The sequence below is a fragment of the Lissotriton vulgaris genome, chromosome 9, assembly GCF_964263255.1.
Source record: "Lissotriton vulgaris chromosome 9, aLisVul1.2, whole genome shotgun sequence".
Lineage (NCBI taxonomy): Eukaryota > Metazoa > Chordata > Amphibia > Caudata > Salamandridae > Lissotriton > Lissotriton vulgaris.
The window spans coordinates 632,700,955-632,722,440 of NC_141697.1; the positions used below are offsets into that span (position 1 = coordinate 632,700,955).

Genomic DNA, 21,486 nt, shown 5'->3' on the forward strand with positions numbered 1-21,486 from the left:
AGTGCACAGGTTTGAACGTACAACTTACCTGTGAATATTACTATTGAAAACATTACTTACCTTTGAATTAACCCGTTCCCAGAGGGGGTAATTCCCCCGCTGTGCTAGGGGGGCGCGCACAGCGCCCCCGTGCTCATTAAGAGCTCAGTTCGTCATGAGGCACGGTGCTCGTGTGCTCATGACGAGCTGAGCTCGTCATGACCACACCCGTTTCTGTAGAACGTTCAGTACAGCAGGGGAATTATCCCCGCGTGTGAGCGTTCCACAGCTCATGACGAGCTGAGCTCATTATGAGTACCTGAGCACCGTGCCTCATGACGAGCTGAGCTCGTCATGAGCACTTAAGGTGTTAAGTTCTTGGTTTTGAAATATATATAACAAGCATTTGCAATGCAATAGGTCTCGCATTTGTGAGAGTTAGAGCTATTGGTGTTGTAAATGATAATGTATTTTACCCATGTGCTTTTGCTTGGAATGTTGTTGAAGTATGTGGTGTGGAGTGGAATTATTTGGGTTGGATTGACATTGTTAGTTGTGGAATTGTGTGGGGTGGTTTTGTGTGGTGTGTAGTGTATTTGTGTAGTGGAATTATGTGGCATGATGAATAGTTAGGGGTGAGAGCTGCAGAGAATTTATAGACAGGAAGGCAGAAAGATAGGTAATTTGTACACAGAGTGGTGAATGAACTCCAGATAAAGGAGCGGAAAGAGTGTGGGTGAAAGAGAGTAAGAGGAGGGAGTGGCTATATATGTAGACAACATCGTAAGAAGATGAGGAGAGCGTGGGATCGAGGACAAAAACACTGAAAAGGGACAGGGAAGATATTGTACTTGAAGACCTTAAGTGAACCATATGAGAGAGGCAGGAAGAGTGCGTGAGAGAGAGTGGTGAGAGATAGCATGAAAGAGAGTGAGAGATAGACTATTGGGAGGGGAACCCTAGGGGTGGGGGCGAAAGGTGGACTAGTGCACAGCCTGAGGAGGTACAGGAAGTCAGCATGTGTGAACAGGCAGTATAGAAAGGAGATAGGGAGTAAGGGAGGGATGAGAGGGGGAAGTGGGATTGCTGGATGAGAAGGGGTAGAGGCATTGTGAGGGAGTGATGAGAAGGGCAGTGGGTGTGTTGCAGAGAGATGATAGGGTTGGTGGAAGTGCAAGGGAGGGATGGGTTGTATTGGAATTGTTTGTAGTGGAATTGTGTATTATGGAATTGAGTCATGGCTATGGACCTGTACTGTCCATAGTCACGACAGATAATTACCTCGCACTGCACTTCTTTTAACAGTACCAGCCCGGGGTTGTGAATAAAGTTTTTTCCTATACACCCACGAGCCAGGTACTTTTTAAACCTTCACTATATCCCACCACTCACATTAAAATACCCCAACCACTTCCACCACATACACCACACATAGTCCATACTTCCAGTGCTCCCGCGTAGTCGTAGGTCGCAGCACGCCGCATCCCGTTAGAGGGGTGCGAAGACCCCTATGATGAAGCAGGACACCAAGGGGCCTGTTGGTGTGTAGGGGTATCTTACAAAACACTGAGTGTCCCCACACCTGTGGTAGACACTTTCCCTTTTCACTGCGAGTAGGATTCCTTTTGTTTATGTAACAGTGCCCGTGGAGTAAGAATCCTACTTCTGTACTCTACCTCCCTCCTGTTTTTTTGTACACATCTTGATTATACCCGGGAAGCACTTAGTTAACTAAAATAGGCAGGGTCAGCTCTTCTCGAAATTGTAATTGGCTTTTACGGCCAGATGCACAATTCTGCAACCTATTTTAATACTATAGCATATGCTTAGATTTGAGTGGCAGGACACATAGCACTACTGAGAAGTAGAGCAGGGAACTTAACGCAATGAAACGACATGAATTAGATCAAAGAGTATTTTGGATGCGAAACGCCAGGGACAGAAGATTAACCCCTTCGATGCGGCCGCGATACCCCTGGTGTGCTGTAAACAGCACGAACAGGGGCGGGCCGTGACGAACCCCAGCCGTCATCAGCACACGAGCACTGTAGTGCATGACGGCTGGGGTTCGTCATGAGCATGGAAGGGGTTAAGATGAAAGGATGCTCTTTGGATCAGTAACAGAACTTAAAACCCCATTCCTGATGGGTAAAAAAAAGACCTGCAAACCTAGAAAATGAAAGCTTGGAATTGTTGGGTAACGTGCTACTATACAACCTATGCTAAAAATGCGATTGGTCATAACCACTGCACCGAATTCTAAAGGCGCATGCACTGATACGTAGAGTACGAGAAACAACAAAACACCGCCCGGACCTGCCACGATAAAAAAAACTGCGGTAACGTGCTGCATAATGCCAGACTGTACCTAATAGCAGGAACAATAAGACCCACTGGAAGACGGCGGTGGTCTGGAGACTGCACAATCATCAATTAAAACAACACGAAACAGCAAATACCTCTTTAGACTTAACATCTAAAAAAAATACACTAAAAAAACAAAAAAAAGACTGTAGAAGTAAATGATGATCAGGTCCACGTAGATTCTTGTAATAATAATTCTTCATTGAGTAAGATGGTACTAGGTGGTAATTCATAAATATTAAGAATAAGATAAAAACTCCACCAAGAGCTGTCACCTTTCAGCTCAGTCCCAAGCTCCCAACTGACGAGGGAAGAACGCAACATTCTAGTATGTCATCATGAATAATCACATTCCAAATGATGACAGCAGTGGATAAGCTGGAAAGCCAACACTACAAAGATTGATCATTTGACTCAGACTAAAGGGATATATGTGACACTCAAAGGCGACTTGGCTGGCCCATAAAGGATTACAGAACAGTTTTACACAGGACATTGCAAGTGTCTTGAATAGAGGACACGACCATGTAATGAGGCTGTTTATCTTTACTGCTCTATGGAACGCACACAGAAATCAAAAACTGCTTGACAACGTGAACACACTTACCACAGTTAAAAACGGAATACAACCCTCCCAAGACTGTATTCTACGTTGATAAGCAGAGCCAGCTACCAAGTAACCAACTAGCGTGCGCCTTACATTGAGATGTACGTCCTTCCTGGTCTACTTCCTACAGATGCGGAAGAAACTATTAGCTTGAGGCTTCAAGCGAAATCACGTGCTTTGACATTAGTCTATCTAGCAGCAAAGGTAAGATCGCTCTAACACGCGGGCACCAAAGGATTGCGCAAAAAGGCGGCCATCTTATAATGGTCTGAATCCTTCTTAAAATGTTACAAGAAGTTACAATAAATTAGAAATGATTTGCACCTATTTTTGCAAATCCAGAATAAAAGCAAGGGCCTCACTTCTACTTTGAAGCGGACGCCCATAACACGACTGAATAATTATTCTGATTTCCTATTTTTCATCTGTTCGATAGTGCATTTTATTTATAGATATGCACGCGGGTGCATGCTAGAGTCCATGTACGAATCACTGTATTCACTGAGGGATATGATCGGTGTTATTAACAACGTCTGAAATAAACTAGGAAAACTACTTGGAAACTGAAGCATACTTTCGTTCCAGCTAGAGTTGGTTCATTCCAGGATGGCTGACGCTTTACGCCTCTTCACGCGTAGAGCTAAACTGCTACTGACGCATTGGATTTTTTAAATCTTCGTTACGGAGAAGACGTTCCAACGGCCTATGCGGGTGACGTCACTGTACGCGTTACACCCGCCTTGCGCAGAGCAGAGTGCGCAAACTCAATTGAAACGGCGACGGAAAGGCTGAAGCGAGGAGCAGTCAACTTGATCACTAAGCGGGTTTGTAAATTCGTTGGGCGTTGTTCTGTATGAAGTATGGTGCCTGAGCATGCAATTCCACCGTGAGCTATTGCAGGGAGCTGTGGTGTCTTTATTAAGGGCAGGGTATGACGGTGTAAGTACTGGCTTGTATGGAAGTCGGAGATGCAAAATGGTTGGGATAGAGTAACCACTCAGGCATTTAGAATTAGAATTATTAGTATTTAAATGACGCAGATCGCTCGAACCGGGGATACTGGTTAATTCATTTTCTTAACTTTAACACAAAATAAATTGGCAATTTAATCTAAAATTCCTTTTGAGATATGAAGTCGTGAAGGTCACGAGTTCTAGACCTGATGAACTTCATCAGTTGGTTATTCATCTGTGCAAGGACTTGCACGTAACCTGCTAAGTAAATGTGGAAGGTCTTGTGTTCTTGCGAGTATGTTAAAAGTAATTCGGTTTAATATTTCACGCTTGATTGTAGATGAATACGTAAATGGTAATTGTTTGATTAAATTGGACACGCGGATGGACGTGGCTTATGTTTAAGTGCGGGGATAGTAAAACACTAAATTTTGCATCCTCTTTTGGTTAACTTTGGAAGCTAAGCACAGACTGTACTTGGAATTAATTCCCACAATGGGCGCCTGAATCTGACGGTTATGCTTGACACTGCATCTGGTTTATTGTGACAGATGACAGACAGCTAGGGTAGACATGTGGCAAAAGAAACACATGAAAGAGGCATTTGCAGCTTGGCACGAATCCTCCTCTATGCTGCTATACTCCATAGACCGAATATGTGTAGGAGACGTTTTTAGGTCGAAGCCTATCCGGCTTGAGGGGAAGGCCATGTGATTCCTGTCACACATCAAAATGTAAATGAACTGTGAAGATATTTCACAATTTCAGAATTGGAAAAGCATAAATGAAGCACGTTTTTTTGGTAATTCAGAAATGTGGAAATCAATATTTTAATATGATCAAATCAATACACTAGGTGATAGTTTTAATTCTGTGCTGTTTATTTTTATCAGTAAAATAGTATGTGTGCACAAAGGTCATGGTCATTTCAGTTGAAAATGTTTGAAACCGCAGTGTTCTACCCCACCATGCTTATGCCACTCTACTCCACTGCTCACTATGCCACTCCACACTGTGCTACTGCACTCTACTCTGCACCATTCCACTCTATACCATTGCTCTCTACCCACACTACTCTACTGTGCATCACTTGACTGTTCACCACTCAGCTCTGTGCCACTCTGTTCTGCAAAACTACTCTGTGCCATGCCAATGCACCCTACTCTACCACTCCACGCCAAGGTCATGGTCATTTCAGTTGAAGATGTTATTGAAACAGCAGTGTTCTTTCTACCCCACCATGCATATGCCTCTCTACTCCACTGCTCACTATGCCACTCCACACTGTGCTACTGCACTCTACTCTGCACCATTCCACTCTATACCATTGCTCTCTACCCCACACTACTCTACTGTGCATCACTTGGCTGTACACCACTCAGCTCTGTGCCACTCTGTTCTGCAAAACTACTGTGCCATGCCAATGCACCCTACTCTACCACTCCACGCCAATCAGCTCTGCACTCTACCCTGATACAATCTACTCCACGTCACTGCACTTTATGCCAATGCACTCTACACCTCTTTACTCAAAATCAGTTTGGTCTGTGACAATCTCCTATGCTCTTCAACACTTTACACCACTGTGCTCTGTATGACATTGTACTCTACCCCACTGCTTTCTGTACTCTACGCCGCTGTATTCTGCGCCACTCTACTCCACATTAATCTCTGCATCCCTGCAGTCTACTCCATATTACTCAAAACCGGTCTACTCTATGCCAGTCTACTCTACCCCACTGTACGGTACTCTGCAACACTTTATGCCACTGCACTCTATACCATTGTGGTCTTAGTCCCTGTTCTCTACACCACTCTATTCTATGCTGCACCAGGCTACTCTGCGCCACTGCCTTCTACTCTAAACAACTGCACTCTTAGTCAGTGTGCTGAACACCATTTTACTGAAAACCAATGCACTCTACGCCAGCTACTCTGCACCAATACACTCTATGCCACTATACTCTACAACACCTTAAGCTATTGGTCTCTGCGCCTATGTGCTCTTAAGGCATTCTGCTCTGCAAGACTAAACTTGGTGCCACTGAACTCTAGACCATTGCACCCTGCATTACTGCAATCTACTCTATGCCAATCTACTCTGCACCACTTTAGTTTACCCCACTTCACTCTAGGCAACTTGACTCTACAACACTACACTCTATGATGCTCTACTCCATTAAACTTAACTCCACTTTATGCCACTCTACAACACTGCTCCACTGACGCTCTACGCAACTCCGTCTATGCCACTCTATGGCAGTTTACTTCACTCTATTCTATGACCCACTACACGTCACTCCACTCTGACTCTCTATTCCACGCCATTTGACTGTACAACCTCTTCTCCACTCCTGAAATTTCACTCACCTGCAATATTCCACACTACGGCAATCTACACCTCTCTAGTCCCACCCCCTCCAGAATGCTAAGCCCTTTTTTGGTTATTTGCGGTAGTTCATGCTTAGGCCTCCATAACATTTTTCCACAGAGCATCCTTAACAAAATGGTGTCCTTTTTTCAGACGTTCTGGTTATTCCAAAGGTACCCAGGGTTTGTGGAAACAGTTTTGAAAAGTTGTGAGTGTGATCTCCACATAAGATTGGTTAAGTTTTCCCAGGATTAATATCCGTATTTTTCAGCTTTTGATATGAAGGACAAAAACATCTCGGTTTGCAGCAAAGTTTCTTTATTTTGATTCATGAGATAAGGACAGCCGACACGTGTTTCGCCCCCTCTTGGCGAATTGCGCCGGGGCTTTCTCAAGGCTAAATTAGTTAATTCACGTCGAAAAATCCTTTTTCAAGATTTATACATAGTCCGTGGTACAAAAATATAATTCTTCAGTAATAAAAGCATTTCTTTTTAGGCTAATGCCTACAATCCTAGAAACCTCCCGGCATGGCGATTCCTGGGTCGGAAGGACCTGACCCAGGAATTGCCATGCCGGGAGGTTTCTAGGATTGTAGGCATTAGCCTAAAAAGAAATGCTTTTATTACTGAAGAATTATATTTTTGTACCACGGACTATGTATAAATCTTAAAAAAGGATTTTTCGACGTGAATTAACTAATTTAGCCTTGAGAAAGCCCCGGCGCAATTCGCCAAGAGGGGGCGAAACACGTGTCGGCTGTCCTTATCTCATGAATCAAAATAAAGAAACTTTGCTGCAAACCGAGATGTTTTTGTCCTTCATATCAAAAGCTGAAAAATACGGATATTAATCCTGGGAAAACTTAACCAATCTTATGTGGAGATCACACTCACAACTTTTCAAAACTGTTTCCCTAACCCTGAAGCCCAAGAGGTCCAGAGCTTCGAGTGTGTCTCCATCCACCAAATAACTACGCTTATTCAAGTGTTGTCTAAAGCCTTGAAATCCTTGGGCCTTCGCTACCTCATCCACACCCAGGGTTTGTGGGTTCCTCTGGGGGTGGGAGAGGGGACCATGAAAATAGCCACAATATTGCAAAATGTAGGGTTTTTTGGGGGAAGATATGAAAGTTATCCACAAATGCCTTTATCAAACGTTTTGCTGTGCTAAAGTCACCATTTTCTCTGCCACTTGGAACAGGGAGAGCGGACTCAAAGTTTGTTGTGTGGGACTTTTTTTTAAGTTACATTTTTTGTTTTTTTTAAAATTTAGTTTTGGCATTTTTCAAAGAGATGGCTTGTTTTTCCTAATTTTTATGCATTCAACCTACTTCCCGCTGGTTATGGAAACCAGGAAGAAACTCATGAGTGATCCAGGAAAGCTATGGATTTCGGAAAAGTACACAATTTAAATTCAGCAATGGGTTATTTGTATAGATTTTTCAAGGTTTTACCAGAGTAACAAACTGTTGAAAAAAAAATGGAAACAGAGTACCCCACTGTTATTTTCTTTCTTTATAAATGGGGTAGACCAGATATTACAATATGCGGATGCCCCACAGGTGGCCAGGCGTCCGATACCAGTTCTCTTGTATGCAGGCAAAGCTGTCTTGCTGGCCAGGACTCCAGTGGGGCTGCAAGGTTTAATGGATGCTTTTGGGTATTTTATTGCTGCTAGAAAACTGATTATCAATAGAAGTAAAACCTATACCATAGTCTGCGGATCAAGGAATAAACAATGCTGTTCCTGTTTTTTAGGTCTAGCCTGAGCCAGCAAATGCGATGCTCTGGCGAGACATTAAATAAGTGGGCTTTTAAAAGTCCAACCAGAGCCTTTGCTGGCCTCAAGCTTGCCGTTACGCGCACAAAGCCGCAATCTGCTCGTCATGGCTCATTAACTCTACCCATACAACCCGCCCCTCTCTCTTCCTCGTTAAGCATGCTTGCAGCACCCTTACAGCTCGATGACTTTTGCCACTGCCGCGCTCCGCCTCTCTTGCTCGCGCTTGAACGCCCCTTCCCCTCCCCCCACCAAAGAGGGCAGTACACCAGAGTGCTACTACGTTACGACGTGTCCTTAAAGTTCCATGCTGGTGCTATAATAACGTCCAAACACAACAGTTGCTCCCCTTCACTTTCATGGCCATTTTTCATTCCCCCCCCAATAACTGCCACTATTTACCTCATAATATACCCCCAAAATAGCATTTGAAAGTGGAATCTCATTTTGGGAAGTTCACAGGCACGCTCCTGTTGTTGGTAAAGAACCCCAGCTGGCTCACACCTCCTCCTCGGCTGCAGGCTCCCTAGCGCGAGGAGGCTGCCCTCGGGGCGCCATGGGCAGTGTTTTACCTGTCTGTGCAGTATCAAGCCTGTCGTCAGCGCCTTCACTTCAAAGGCCCGTCTCTTGTCCCCACGATTCTGCGAGTCAGAGAAAATACTCACATATGGTGGGCGGGGCCAGCTGCAGCCACATGGAAGACGGCTGGATGACTGCAGTTCATATACAACTATTCCCAGAGTTGTCAACAATACCCTGTAGGTGCTGCTGGACACACAGGCTCCCTTCCAGCGGCAAGTTATAACTTTTGGAGGGGTTCATTTTTACAAAGGACCCATGTCGTGTAACAACGTCAGTGTATACGAGTTAATCACACTTTGCATTGTGGGATTTGTAGCTTTTTTTTTAACAGCTTTCAGTGTTGCCATTAGTCGAAAACTGGTCTACCAGTTGTCACTTATAACATGGTACTACGCGATAACTGTCTACATACATGTTCCTCTACAAGAATGGAAGGTAAACAAGGGAGAGAATTTAACACCATTCACAAAACTGCCATGGAATGCTCAAGTCTAGCCCTGCAGAAGCTGCCAGAGGAGACAGAACATGAAACTCAGATTTCATGAACTGCTAACAGTCCCATAGCTTCGTGTATTGTTCACGGGTGCTTTCCACTCTGCCTGGCAAAACCCACTCAAGAGTCTAAACTAGGCCCCCACTCACGAACAACAATAACCCAGCAAACTCAGTAACCGGCCCTCTAATCTGTTTACCAGCTCTTCCTGCTTTCCGCCTCACTTGCACCACTCACTATTCATAAAAGGTTAAACGCTTCGCCGTCCCTAAAAAACATCTCTAGGTGTCCCCTCTGTTCTTACCCCTGCTCTAACATTTACCCATACCGTCCTTCTTACACATAAAACTTTTTAAAAGTTTCCTTTGACCGTTGCTTAGCAACAAACATATATTTTCTGCATGCTCCCACGGTCCGCCACAACTCTAGCTCACACGCTGCACAAAACTTCATATTGTATTACACTACCCTGGCAAGCACGTGCTACAACTAACCTCCACTGTCCTAATAGGGCCCCCGCTCACAAACAATGGTGACCCAGCACCGGCCCTACAATCTGCCAGCAAGTTTTTTCTGCTTTCCTTCTCTCCCATACCACTCCTTACTCATACAGGTTAGGACCCTATCATCCCCCTAGGGCATCCCCGGGAGTTTTCCAATCCCTAGAAGCCCTCTTAACACTCACCCCCTCCATACTCCTAGCCACCTCTACCAACAATGCACTGCCTGCCATCAGCCACCCTTCTCCCTGCTCTCAGTCCCTAGCACAGCCATTATCAACCCATGCAATGATGCAAGGGTTAAACTAGCATTAGCATAGCCAATGGGTCTCGCCTTTGGGACCTTAGGAAGTATTTAATTCGGCAGCGCAATATCCTTGGTGCAACATAAACTGTTGCATGGCTAAACACTTATAATGTCCCAAGAGCGAGACCTATAGGCTATGCTAATGCTTGTATAGACAAGTTGCCAGTGTCCTCAGTTGATACATTTTGCTACCTGGGCATCACTTTCTCAGGTAATGGCTCGTAGGCCCACAAAACTACTACAGCCAGGAGCAAAAATGAATAAATAGCATTCATGGGTTTTTAGATTCTCAGCTAAGCGGGGCTCCAGGACAGTTAAAGAGATGGCAACTATTTTATAGGACCAGGGTTTTATCCATTGCTACATATGGGGCCGATGTGTGTGGCTACTATAGTAGTAGTGTTTACCCGCCTTGGCTTTCTCTGAGATCATTCATAGAGAAGTTGGGCTACAGTACCTTACATAATTAATTGCACTCTTCCCCCTGCTGCTCTGGCACTCTATATGGTCCAAAGAGTAAACCTGTTTTACAAAGTCTATCATATTAGATTGCCATGCCCTGGATAAAATATCTGCCATTCAATGGTTATGCTACGTTGATTTTATGTACAGTAAATTATTTAAGATGCCAGTCTGGAATAACCCACTGATAGTAACATCACTTGTACTTCCTGGGAGAAGCTTTGATCATCTGTTGAGTACTTTTTAGGTCTCGCCCTGCGATTACAGTGCAATGCGCTGTCTCGCCACGAGACCTATAGTCAAACGCCTGTGCTTCCCAGGAGACTAGGGGCACGCCCAACATGCCGGAATCGGATCAGGTCGCGCTTGTGAACAAGCGCTCCGATTCTGGCATGCTGTTCAGTCACAATGGATCAGGACGTGCGCATGCACACACAGACAGATACACACGCGTGCACACAGACGCACACAAAATCCCCCCCACTCATCGGGCTCTTTTTGCGTGTCCCTCTCTCCCTCGGCAGCGGGTCAGTCTCGGCAGCAGGCAGGGCTCTCTACGAGAACGGGAGCCCCGCTAGATCACACGCTCGCTTCCAGCTGGCTTCAGGAGCGCAGGGTAGGCTCCCGTCTGCTTCCTGTCTTTTTGCGCCCCTGTCCAAACACAGGTTGCCTGGCTTCCTGTCAAAGCCGGGCTGCGGCGGTGAGTCTTTCAGTATGTGACTTGTTTTAGTAGGATCCAACTTGTTTAGTTAGGTGATGTGGCAGACGTTAGTGTTTTTTTGTTCTCGGTCTCCGCGTCTACTAAAAAAAAATATTAGTCCCGCTGAGCTTATTATTGTTGGTGTCCGGCAATCTGGGGGGGTGGGAATGCGTTACAGGGAAGAACGTTGCTTGTTTTTATTATCTGAAGCAATGGCTAGTAGTTTGAGATCACTGAGTAAACAATTTTTCTATCAGCGTGACAGCTGGTAAGGCAAGCATTTGCAATGCAATAGGTCTCTCATTAGGAAAGTTTGAGCTATTGGTATTGTAAATGACAATTTTTTTTATTTGTGTTGGTTTTGAAAATAGCGAAATTAATAGCTTTGTCATTTACAATGCCAATAGTTTTAACTTTCGCAAATGGAACACCAATAGCATTTGTAATGCACTATGTTGTATTTACGTGACTTAGATGTATTGATATTACAAATAAAAATGGCTTATTTTTTTGAATAATTAATACTTAAATAAAAGGTATTGTAATTTATAATTGCAGTAGCTTTTGTAAATAACTTTTGTGAAGATTATGTTCATTGTATTTTTATTGTAATGAAAAACAAAGAACAGAAGCAAAATATTAACATCTTTTTCTGACATTTGTAATAAAGCTTGAAACATTGAGAGAACATATTTGAACTAGTTGTTGTTGAATGGTTGCACAGATTGATATGGTGGCGACGAGTGATGCTGTGGCATTCAGTGATGCTGTGGTAGCGCATAGTGATGCTGTGGTGCCCCTGAGTGATGCTGTGGTGATGCGATAGATCGATAGAGTGAGGGCGATCGACGGATAAAGTGTATCTATGTTGCATTGAGTAGAGTGTAAGTATGAGGTGTGTAATTATATGGCACTGAGTGGTGTTATGTGGAGTGTCTTTACGTTGCTTTGAGAAGACTGTAATTATGTGGCGTGTAATTATGTGGCACTGAGCGGCAATATGGGGAGTGTGTTGTATTCAGTAGTGTGAGATTTTGTGGCATGTAATTATGTGGCACTAAGTGTTATTTGGAGTGTATGTTGCATTGAGTGCAATGCAATTACACACCACATAATTACACAGCACTCAATGCAACATACTCAGTGCCACAAAATTATATGCTACATAATTACACTGCACTCAATGCAACATACACTCCAAATACCACTCAGTGCCACTTATTTACACGCCACATAATTACAGGGCACTCAATGAAACATGCTCAGTGACACAAAATTATATGCTACATAATTACACTGCACTCAATGCAACATACACTCCAAATACCACTCAGTGACACTTAATTACACGCCACATAATTACAGGGCACTCAATGAAACATGCTCAGTGACACAAAATTATATGCTACATAATTACACTGCACTCAATGCAACATGCACTCCAAACAATACCCCTCAGTGCCATATGATTATATGCTACATAATTACATTTCACTCAATGCAACATTCACTCAAAATAACTCAGTGCCACATAATTATGTAACATAAAATCATAGGGCACTGAGTGGTATTGTTTGGAGTGTATGTTGCATTGAGTGCTGTGTAATTATGTGGCACTGAGTGGTATTTAAAGTGTATGTTCCATTGAGTGCAATGTAATTATGTGGCACGGAGTAGTATTTGGAGTGTATGTTGAATTGAGTGCAGTGTAATTATGTGGCGTGTGAGGGTGCGCGGAGGTAGTGAGGGTGCGCGGAGGTAGTGTGAGGGTGCGCGGGTGGGTAAAGTGTGTGTGAAGTGCCCACTATGAACTGAATGTATGCAAGCACAGGTGTACAGGATCTGGTAGTCCACAAGGCATGGCTCTTTGTCATAGAGAGGTCACTAACCTAGGTAGGGGTCAGGCCAGTTTCCAAACAATTAATCATGCTTGGGCCCTAGAGAGCACACACACCTGAACTGGAGAGTCGCAATTCAGTACATGAAGGAGGATTTTCAAGGGGGATGACTGTTCTTGTGTGGGCTAGACCTCCTAAAGTGCCAAGTGCTTTTAGAAACTCAGAAGCCTCCTACCCTCGGAATACCTGCGAGTTCTAGGAAACACAAGCACACTGTTTGCCTCATCTCCTACTAATGGCACATTTCATACAGATCTTGCCAACCTGTATATAAAATGTCACTGTGTGAAGAGGGAGGGGGGGGGAGCTTCGTGGCGAGATCTCCCTAAGAGACAATCTGCCCTGCACCAAGCGCACCACCTCTAACCACACACACAAAAAAGCAGCCAGGACTGCCATAAGTATTAAAGTAAAACAGGGTCAAATGCTGCCAGCTACAGGAGTCTGACTTTAAACAGTTGATCATAACCCATGCCCTCTCGTCAGTCCTGGGAATGCTTACAGAACCTTAGAACACATACTGTTAGTGTCTGTGCAAAGCCCATTACCAGCACACTAATTCAAGCAGGTACTGATGCTGTGAATTGCATGAGAAAATATTTTGAGGGAATGGGATAACAATAGCAAATGTCCATTAGTTTAACCCCTGAGTGACCCTTGGCAGGGCTGCAGTCTTACCGCGGGCACTTATCTCCGTATCCTGCTCCACTCACGGACCCCTGCCATGCAATCAACTAGGGGAACATCGTTGGTACTATCTTGCTGTGTGTGTGTAATACAGAACGTAGCAAATACACTTGCCCTAGTCCGTCTTCGTTGTTACTATTAAGACCACCCTGCCTTGCTAGTCTCTCACCCTCAACACGTCACCACTGCACTCTCGGGCCTCTCAAGTCTCCGATGCAAATTCCTCCCACGCCCTGCCTGCTTGCTGCTTCTGCTGAGATACACACCTCTGGCTTCGCAACCCTAACATTTGTCTGTTAGGCAATTGGCATCTAACATACCACAAAGCGGTACACCGGACAAAGCCCACTGGCTCGCAGGCAGTGTGCCCCCGTGAGCACAACGCCGAGGGAGGAGGTGTTTAACACAACCAAGTGAAGAGTTAGTAAAGGAGAGTATCCGATGTAACATTGCTGGATATCCTTCAAAGTAAACAGACATCTCAGCTCAACGTAAAGAGGTTTGATAAAAAACACAAAAACAAATCCCATTACAAGTATATGTGGATCGCTTTGCAGTGAATTAAAATAAAAGGACACAAAGATTGCAGCCAAACTAGAATACCGTAGCTGAATTTGTATTAAATTCTACAGAGATAGCAGCCGAACATGAATACGACTGATAAAGAAGCCAACAGAAATCATCACAAAAATGCGCACTCGGTTTGCATTATATAGTAAACCAAGATCGCAGATACACGTTAATCCCTTAGCTGGATTTGCTTCAAACTAAACAGACATCTCAGCTCAACGTAAAGACGTTTGATTAAAAAATGAAAGCAAAGTCCATTACAAATATGCGGATCGCTTTGCAGTGAATTAAATAACAAGACGTGAGCGAAACTGAAACCTGTTGTGGGGCGGGACTTCCGTCTTCTGAAGCCCGTGCCCACGGAGTGCCTGGCCAGATGGGCAGTGGTGACGCAGGGCTCCCATGTCAGAGGGAGAGCCCCGCGGAGGATGCAGAAGTCCGGAGTGGCGGTGAGTGGGGCTTAGTTGTAGGGGGGAGGTGGGCGGCGGGGGGGGGGGGTGTCCCGGTGCACGTGTGTGTGTGTGTGTGTGTAGTGTATGTGTGCGGCGGGGGGTGTCTCTGTATGTGTGCGCTCATGTGTGCGAAAGCAGGGGGGGGTTGTTGCTGTGTGTGTTGGAGCTTCCCAGGAGATGTGCGCGCGGCCTGCTCTGATCCGATTCTTGAAGATACGTGTGGCCATCTCTTGTCTCCTGGGAAGCTGAGCCGGTGACTATAGGCCTCTGGCGAGACAGCGCTTTCGCGCTGTAATCGCCACGAGACCTAAAAAACGAACATTATCGCATAATAAAGTTGTTCAAAGCGCCTTTAAAACTCGCAGATCTTTGTCTATTCTTGCATCGACTGCCCTTATGGATTTCCATCATACAGCTTGTCACGTGTTCTTTGGGCATCATGCACAACTAAATCCATTTTGCTACAAGCATTTACATACATGTTTACATATTTCCATTCTAAAAGTCAGAGGTAAAAATCCTTAGATCCTAGTACTAGAGTAAATACATAATTTAGGGTGTTTTAAAATTTGAGGCTGCAAACGCATTACGTGCTAAAAAAAACAATGTCATGTTAGACAAAAATCAATTATAAAATTATTCCAATTTCTGTGCGCCTGCCGGTGACAGCTCAGCGTGAAAGCAACCGATTGTGCCAGCGTTCTTATGTAATTCGCTGGTTACAGGTTTGACTCCCAACAGGCCAATCTGGAGTTTATTTGAACACTCCCAGTAATGTTCAAGAGGGGGGTCGGGTGAGGGTAATGGCAAAACATTTACAGGCGAAGTTTAACATTTCTGCGCATTACAAATCTTTCTAAAAATGAACAGACGCTGTGACTGTAATGCTGCACAAATGAATCGCTCTGACTTCAAAGAAATGACAATCACGTCTCCAGCTGGACTTTTTTTCGATAGTGGGTAATTATTTCTGCCGATTTATTGCTCAAATTCTTGTACAGGTTTAAAATACTGGGGGAATGACTCGGGTTATAATACTGGACATAGAATTATTGAGAAATGTTAAAGCAGATTCGTGGCCTTCCATCTTCTGAAATCTCTAAACCTCATATGGTGGACTTTGGAAACAATAACATCAGGAAGTTCCAAGACGCACTTGAGCAACGGTGTACAGGTCACAACAAGTCAATGTTACTGCTGTTCTACACAAACTCACAATTTGGTTTCATGATGATAACTCATCCAACTCTGGAGCGTTGCCAGCAGCATCTTTTTAACGGCACTCCAACGTATAGGCCCCAAAACTGCCAACATTACAAATAAAACAAGCCTTTGCAATGCAATAGGTCTCGCAATTATGCGAGTTTGAGCTATTGGCATTCTAAACAACAATGCATTTTCGTTTTGTTTTGCTTTTTAAAAACATAAATAAAAGGCATTGTCATTGACAATGCCAATAGCTTAAACTCTCATAAATGCGAGACCTATTGCATTGCAACAGGTCTCGCATTTACTAGAGTTTGAGCTATTGGCATTGCAGATGACAATGTCTTTTATTTATGTTTTTGTTTTTGAAACCTAAATAAAACGCATTGTCATTTACAATGCTAATAGGTTAAACTTGTTGTTAATAGTATGTGGAAGAGTTAAATATTTTCGGTCCGCGTGCTACGTAAAAAAAAAGGAAATGCCTTCCTCATTCGGATCAAAGGTAGCTCACGCTAGTCTATTTAGGTTTCAATGACTGCATGCAATGTATGTCACAAGCAGGAAATGGATTACTGTAGCATATGCTGAGTAAGGAGGACACACTTGACCGGGTGCTGGCGGTCCACAGTTGATAAGGAACGAAGAGTCCCTGCAGATTGACAGTTACTAGAATAAACACTGTTACGTCTCTTACATTTTCAAAAATACATTTTTCATTGATCTGTTTGTACACCATGCACCCCTTTCTCCGAATTCCTAGACAGACCCATACATTACCAATTCAGAGCACACTCCATGCTTTGTCTTGCTGTTGAATCCCGAAAAAAAGGATCAGAGTGAATATTTGCATGATTAAAAGTGTTTGAAGTGCACTGCAATAGCCACTCAGTCATGTTATGGCAGAGCATGTTTCTACTTAAGTCTGTCTCCACAGTCAAGATTTACTGATGGTGTAATCTATGATGGTGCTTGCCATGAACTTTTACCCTAAACTACTCTTTTATATAGGCCTTAGATGTGGCCACTGCTATTGCATCTTTTCTTGTACCCAGGAGGTAGCTACTGCAGTATCTGTTTTTTTTTAGGTCTAGCCTGGGCAGCGCATGCGCTGCTCTGCGAGGCATGCTGCACTCAAATATGAAGTTGAAGCTCAGCCCACTCTGTCCATATTTTTCATTGGCGTGAGTCATTGTCCTTTGTAAATGCTGGCTTCTGATTCATTAATAGGTTTGTTAGTCCCTCCTTAGATCCGCCTTGTCTTTGTAAACTCCCATGAGGACTGGTCCGTTTACTTCAGTTGTTACACGGTACGTCTTATTCAGTCTGTAAGTAATGAGTTTCTCCTACTGCAGGTACGACGTGCTTTCCTGCAACATTCAGTGCGCCATGCGCGCTTTCACTTTCCAAGCAGCTCAGGAGAATGGCGGCCACATTTTAAAAATGAAATATGTCTTGCATTTACAAGCGTTTGAGCTATTGGCATTGTAAATAGCAGTGCCTTTCATTTATGTGTTAATTATTAAAATAATAAATAAAAGGCTTTGTCATTTACAATTTGAATAGCTCAAACTCTCGCAAATACGAGACCTATTGCATTGCAAATACTTGTTTCCTTATTCATTCATGATATCGCCATCAGGGAAGAATGTCCCCTAGTGGTAATAGTTGGAGACCTAAACGCCCAAATCTCCAACTCTGCTTTACAGGTTTACGCAAATATTGATAAAGTGGAAACTTGGCATATCCCTGAGATTCTTCTCCCGGAAAAAATAAAAATATAAATGGGGCTTTTACCTGTTGGATAGTATTAGAAGCTTAGACCTCGTTATCTTAAACTGGAGAGTGTCCATTGATAAAATAGCCCAATTTACTTTTCACTCCAGTCACACTCTGAGTCTTTTAGACCATGTAGTTGTGTCTTATCAAATGTTTGAGGCTTACGAAAACTTATTTGTCCTTCTGACCGTATTTAGTTACCATAGTATAGTGGGTATGACAATGGCTTTTGCTCTTCCTGTAGTGTATCCGGGGAATTTGGACCAGGGTATGGTGGTCTATAATAAAGCAAATGGGGGCTTCCTTTTTTGGACATTAAAAACATCACAGAAGTGAGATCAATAGTGAAGAAGGCTCATATAGTACAGGAGGGTCTCGCGTATGCGAAGGTTATACAGCACTTTGAGGCCCAAATGGAAGAGAATCGGAGTTTAGGTTCCAAATCTGCTGGTCCCAGATTGCTTAAACAGGGCAAGTCATTATTGAAACTGTTAAACCAGGAAATTAATCGACTAGTTCGAAATCAATACATAGCATTTTCAATAGGTTAACAGCAGGAAATTAATCGCCTCAAGCGAACAAGAAGCTGCCATAAACTTAGTGAGAGGAGCGTGTTTGACGCAAAATGGATTGAGTTGAGGGAAGCTGCAAGGGACAAAGATTCAAAAAAAGTACTGGCACTTGATCACAGAATATTGTGACTCAAGGCAGAGGGCTTTACCTATTCCAATGCCAGAAAGAGTGGGTGGATTATATCTCTTAATTATACAAAAATAATAGTCAATTGGCTCCAGTAACGATACGCATGGAGGAGTCTTCTCTCCTGGAATATGGTCCCCCTTCAGGGGAGGAGATTGTAAGATTTATAAAGAACGCCAGAACCTCCGGAGCACAGGGGGCGGATGGAATTCCGATTGCGTTAATTAAAAAGGAGGCAGCTGCATGGAGGTCTCTTTTGGCGCCGCTTATTGTTTCTAGTGAGTAATATTCCGCCCTCTTGGAAAGAGGGTATCATCGTTCCTCTGTATAAAAGGGTCCGAAAACGATCCCAGCTTGTTTTAGACAGATTGCTCTGGATGCTTCAGGTAAGCTGTTTGAAAAAAGTATGGTCATCTACAGCAATGTTTTACCTCCAGAGCAAGCTGGCTTTAGAAAGAACCATGGTACTCTTGACAACATTGCCGTTGTCCATACCACTGTAGAGCAATGTCGTCTTGCGAAGTATGCCAGTTTATACTACTTTTATTGACTTCTCCACAGCGTTTGATACAGTTGACTGCCAAACGCCGTGGAGAAAGCTTGACCAACCTGGCATACCACAGCAACTCCTGGCTCTAGTCATAGAATTGCACACAGATACTTAGTGTTGGGTCCTTATGGGAGGTTTGCTTCGGCAATCAAGTAAGATTAAAGCGTACAATGGGCTAAAGCAGGGTTGCTTGTTGGCCCCTTTGTTTTCTTTGTACATATCTGATCTTCCTGCTGCTTTGAACTCAGTGCAAGGGGATGCCCCCAAGATTAGCATTATGTCCGTTGGCTCTGTTATAGGAGGATGACAGTGCGGTCGCCCGGATGCTCTTAACTATATATTCAGAAGCCCACCTTTTTTGAAAATTAATATTGCTAAAAGCTAAATTTTGGTCTTCTGCAAGAAAGGTTATAGACTAAAGAGACGTTTTAAGTCATCGCTGGGTTCCGAAGAACTGGAATTGATACATTCCTATTTATATTTCAGCAACATGTAGACCACATTAATCTATTAGCAAGCCTGTCTCTCAGGCGAGAGCTTTAAATAGATTTTTTTAAACTTGTGGGAATCGCCATTTTGGTCATGTTTTGTCAGTCTTTAAGGTAAACATTCCGCCCTCATTAATATACGCGGTTGAGGTAGTGGATTAGAAACACTGGCCTTCCTTTGACAAGGCTGAATGTCAAATCCTTTTGTCAAATTTGTATTCTAAATTCTCATGCTGCCGCACATCTTGCGCCTAGAATTTGGTTTACTTTCCTCATGTTTTATCCTGGGCTGCGGTTTTGATATGGGGAAATTCTGTGTTTGGGGTGAGGAGGGCACTCTCATGGCTGCTTTGAGATTAGAAAGCTTCGATAAATTGAGAGAACGTTTAACATTTTTTAGGTACTTTATCCTTATTTGGGCTTATTTTGAACTTTTTTTTCCCATGTTAAAAAAAGCACTAAAGCTGTTTATAAAGAATTTGCACCCTCTATCAGCTTGGCTAGAGACACCGACTTGTGCCAGTCCAAGTTGCATAATGAGGTGGTTTGTGGAAGTTCTTTGGGGAATAGACCACTGCCCTATTTAACACGCAACCTTCCTCATGGCATCAGAAGGCTAATTAATGTAATGTCACCGGTATTTGAGACAAAATTCCTACTGAGGAGAGAATCTGCGAAATGTGCCAATCGCAAATTCAAGATTTTAATCATGTTATTTGTTTATAATAAAAACCATATGCCTGACCTTTTGTAGCTTAAGGTCCGTTTATATCAAATATATTCTTTCTGACCAGGAGGCCTGTTCATTTGTTCTGTCCCCTCCAAATGAAATGGTTTGTTTAAGGTATGTACATTTTTAAAAAACATTTCTGGATATTAGGAAGTTCTTAATGCTATTTTTGTACACTATAATATCTACTGGTTGAAAGTAGAAGGATTTTTGTATTGTACATAAAGTATTCCTTATTTAATCTATTTGTGCAATTTAGTGGACCTCTGTTGGAGTGACATATCAAAATTGAATTAGTAATATCACTTAGTAAGTCGTCTATTAGAGAGACTTATGAATCAGAAGAGGGCAGCCTGGATGGATTGCGAGATAGGTAAAACTTAGCGGTTGATTTCCTTAACACTTAATGTAATGGAGGACTGTCAAGATTGCCTGACCAATATACCCAATCTTCTGCACCATTTTGTGTTCGATTCAGATTGGAAATTGTCGATCACCTTGTTGCTTTCCCTAATATAAAAATGTGTCCCCTGGATTCGACCCCTTGCCCATGTGACGGACAGAGTAGACCAAGCGCTGTGCACTTTGTTCTGTGGTTTTTATTCAGGATTCAGAAGTTATTTAAAAGCACTTTTGCTTGAGTATGGCAATGGATCGCATATGGCTGCCTTAAAATATCTGTCTGAATTAAATGATGCTGGGGTTTGTCTTAATGTAGCATTTTTTATCAATGCAATTACTATATGGAAAAGTATTGCTGCCTTGTGACTCAACCCAGTTTTAATGGAGTTTGTACCCCCTTTTTTCATACTTTAAGTGCATTTAGATATGATCAACTCATTTACATTGTATATGGTGTATTGCCTTGAATGATCTTTTATAAACTGTGTTGCTATTTATGTGTAATACATACAGCTTTTAATTCATGTATATTTTTATGGTTGTTTTGAAACTACCGAATGAAGTTTTGAATTGAGTACGGAAAAGCTTCCAATTGTGACACCATTTTCATTTGTAGCTTCTTGTCATGATGGCCAATTTACAAAAGCAATATACCATTACTTCTACTGGACCCTTCTGTTTGTGGGGATATATCTATATCCTTCAAGAATCTGAGGTACCCAGAGCCAAAAGCTGAACTGCACCTTGCAATCGTTGTTCATTGTGTAAGAGGTATAGAGCAATTCATATGGCAAAATATAAAGAGTGAAAGTGGGTATCAAATAATCCTATGTATTTCTGAAATAGAAGCCAAATATAGAGTTTGAGCGGGGTTGTGTGCTTCTCTGCATTTGTGGGTACTCCTACTACCATGTGATTTAAAGGG

At 43.1% G+C, this 21,486-nt stretch overlaps 2 protein-coding genes across 3 annotated transcripts in view; one reads left to right on the top strand and one right to left on the bottom strand.

The window, feature by feature from the left end:
* Positions 1 to 3,110, bottom strand: part of EIF1AD (eukaryotic translation initiation factor 1A domain containing) — a 346,850-nt gene extending 343,740 nt beyond the window's left edge. Inside the window, exon 1 of one of the 2 annotated variants that reach the window (XM_086938293.1) lies at positions 2,951 to 3,110. The gene's annotated coding sequence lies outside the window, so the exon portion shown is untranslated. The remainder of the gene's footprint in view (positions 1 to 2,950) is intronic. The other variant, XM_086938294.1, reaches the window with a different exon arrangement.
* A 528-nt stretch (positions 3,111 to 3,638) lies between these two features.
* Positions 3,639 to 21,486, top strand: part of BANF1 (barrier to autointegration nuclear assembly factor 1) — a 51,833-nt gene continuing 33,985 nt past the window's right edge. The window contains exon 1 of the mRNA XM_086938295.1: positions 3,639 to 3,774. The gene's annotated coding sequence lies outside the window, so the exon portion shown is untranslated. The remainder of the gene's footprint in view (positions 3,775 to 21,486) is intronic.